A 3,467-nucleotide genomic window follows, 5' to 3' on the forward strand; every position below is an offset into this window, starting at 1 on the left:
CATCATATCATATATTTTGTACTTCCAAAACTAACATCACCTCACCTGTTATTCCAAATTAGATAACAGAATATGTATTCTTCAGGTGGAAAGGAAAGAATTCCTTACAAACTTTTCTTCAGAATCTTGAATAGAATGGCATCATCCTTAAGTTTTTAGGATTCAAGATTTTCTGCATCAAACTTAAAAGAATTATGTTAGATAATCATTACCCTTTTCAAATAAGAACATTCTTTCAAAATTAGAATTTATTTTTTATTAATCATTTTCTGGTACTACTGGCAGTTGGGTGCAAAGGTTTAACTCGTGCAAATCTGGACAGGCCAAGTCGGAGAATATGACAGGGCGACCTGACAGAAACTCCTCCCAATGGGTTATTGCTGCCTCCTGATGAAGCTGGTGGGACCCATCTGGGTCTCTTACATTTGACTAAAGGACTAAGTGATTGTAATGGCTTCTGAACAAGATTTGAAAACAGACAAGTTTCTTTTGGTGCTGGTTTTGATACAACAGGTGCTAGATCAGAGACCACTGGAATTACCAAACTATGAGAAGTCTTAGAAGCTTTCTTTTTCTTTTCCACTGGGGCTCTGATCTTAGCACTTTTCTTTTTATTTTCTTTGGTTTCTTTTTTCCTTTCAGTAAATACTTCTTCATCTTCCCCCTCACTTTCACTGAAATTAGAATTGCTTTCACTTGCTGTAAAGTCTGGTTCAGAGTCAGAAACATTGTCTCCACTATTTTCTCTAAGTAACTTCCTCTGTTGTATCATAGCTTTGGATACAGCTTTTCTTTGCCTATGACCAGCATGAGAATCATCTTCCTCAATAATCTTATTTAAATTTGATGTAAGGTCTGGTTCAGAGTCAATAACATTTTCTTCACTATTTTCTCTAAGTAACTTCTGTTGTATATCACTTTGGATGGAGCTTTTCTTTGCCTATGATCAGTAGGAGAATCACCTTCCTCAGTAATCTTATTTAAATCTTTTATTAGGTGTTTTCACTTGGAGTGGACACTTATTTATGTCTATTTTTTGTTTTCAATTTCTCTTCTTTTTTCCTGTTTTGTTTCTTTTGATATTTTTGATTTTTTGTTTGAAGCTGTAGTCAACGGGACAAAATCAGCATTGTCCTCAATGTCAGAGTCCAAAGACTGAGTAATTGACTGGTTTCTTATTCCGCACTGGCCTTGCCATGGTTGAAGCTGCTAAGATTGGTCAGGGAGCCTGGACCTCCAGAGCTTCCAGACACCAGAGTCAACTTTGCCCAGGTAATGATTCCCGCCAAAGATCAAGAGCCTAGGAGCCCCACCCACCCTGGAATTCCTCTGTTTCAAGTATGTTTCTTATTAAAAATATATTGTTTAGATTCTGGTTTCTACCATTCTGCTATGTACTTCTTTTTATAGGTGAATTCATACTATTCATATTTACAGTTATGATCACTAATAGTGTCGTTCTCTCTATTTTATTTTTTCTACCCTCTCTCATAAAATTTCCTTAGCTTTTAACCTCTATATCCATTAATTTACCTTCCTATCCCAAGAGAATAGGGACCCTTAGAAGCTATTTCACTTCTAGACCCAAAGGAGGAGAGGCATTAAGGAGCAGTATCAATTGCAACCCAAGGTTTACTTCTTGGGTTTGAATAAGTACACAGGAACAGAGCAGTGACTATGCCTCTTCTCAGATCACACTACTTTCTAAGCACCACAAATTTCCAAATTCACTATATCTGAAAACAGGAAAAAAAGAGAGTTCCTTTACCCCCTATTCCTGACACCAAAATGAGAATATAATTTGAATATGAAGTTCAAAATCAAGAAACAAGCTGGAAAATTGAGCTAACAGCAACAAAAAAAAAGTCTCACTATAGAACTCTACAATGATGACATGAAAGCTTAAGACAGAGAGATGATAATTTAGTCAAAATAATTCAAAGTTGTCAGGGCCTGGGCAGAGTTTGAACTTGATTCACAAGACCAGCTCTCTGACTAAGAATGTGATGAGGGTGGTCTGGAGGTGAGAGGGCAAAATTTGTGGAGTGCCTGACCGGCAAAGCAGCCCAGGAAAGCGGGGGGGGGGCTGGACCTTTGGCCAGACTTGTGCTCGATTTAAGAGCCAATAATAAAGGATGTAAATAATCAAATAAGAGTTAACTTATCAACAATGTAAGGAACTGGGGCAACTCTAAGGGACTCAAGATGAAAAAGGCACTCAAGATGAAAAAGATCATCTACCACCACAGAATGAACTGATAGAGTTTGAATGAAGACTGAAACACACCATTCTTCAGTTTATTTCCTCCATTAATTTTTCTCTAGTCTAAGAGATTTGTGTATTATTTTACCTGACAAACATGGAAATATATATTGTATGATAACAGTTCAACCTATACCATAATACCAGCTGTCTTGTGGTGAGGATGGTTTGAAGGAAGAGCATGACTATCAAAATGTCAGAAATTTATTGTTGCAATTGTATCAATATGTAATGTGGAAAAATTATAAAGAAATAAATTCAAAAAAGAGTGTTAGGTGACCCAAGTCTCCCTGAGAGTAAGTAGATTGATACTCTTTCCACTATTCCATGTTATAATGCTGTATAGAAAAAGGAAATATTAATCCTACCTTATTCTGTCAGAGTAAATCTTTAAAAGAAAACCTGTTTCATATGACTAATAAATAAGAGTGCCTTAATGTAGGCTCTAAGTGCATGCTCTTTATATTGTGATATGTCTCATTGCTTGAAAAATTTGTGGATTTTGGTGGATCTACTACCATATAGGATTAGAAGTCTATGGTAAGGTATAGAGGGATTCTCCACATGAATAATTAAGCTAATTTTTAACACTGTGAACCTGGCTTCTGTTATAAACATGCTATTTATTTAATTTTACCTGGGATACCACTAATTTTTTTCATTTATTTTTGTATAGTTGGCAATCTATTACTGTTAGACCCACTTCACACTTTTTTTAAATATTTACCTTAAGAATCTTGTTCCTTTGGTTTTCACTCTATAAAATAATTCCTTTATACATTGATTGAAATCAAGCTAAATAAATTAACTGATACCAAATTCATTAAAAACATACTGACTCAGCCAGTTGTTATGCAGTTAATTTCTTCAATTGTTTATTTCTACCTTTAATTCCAAAAAAATACATATTGCAATTGTATTCATAATGTTCTTGTATGCATTTTGGTTGTTAGACTCTCAAGTATGTAATACATTCTTTAAATATTTTAAATGAAATTTTTCATTGTATTTATTCCCACTCAATTTTGATGGCAGTAATATGCAAGGAGAAAAATATACTTGCTTGAGAATTGAAAAAATCTTATTAAAGATCTTACACTGTGTGCTGACTTTCGATCACTTGTTTTCACTTAATAACTGTGTTTATGGTTTGGCTTATGTATTTTATATTTTTGTAAATTACCTCTAATGAAAATATTATATT

At 34.4% G+C, this 3,467-nt stretch overlaps 1 pseudogene; it reads right to left on the reverse strand.

The window, feature by feature from the left end:
* Positions 1–262: 262 nt before the first annotated feature.
* On the reverse strand, positions 263–1,198 carry LOC130455602 (RAD51-associated protein 1-like; annotated as a pseudogene).
* Positions 1,199–3,467: the final 2,269 nt, after the last annotated feature.

Source organism: Monodelphis domestica, chromosome 7 (genome assembly GCF_027887165.1).
Source record: "Monodelphis domestica isolate mMonDom1 chromosome 7, mMonDom1.pri, whole genome shotgun sequence".
Taxonomy (NCBI): domain Eukaryota; kingdom Metazoa; phylum Chordata; class Mammalia; order Didelphimorphia; family Didelphidae; genus Monodelphis; species Monodelphis domestica.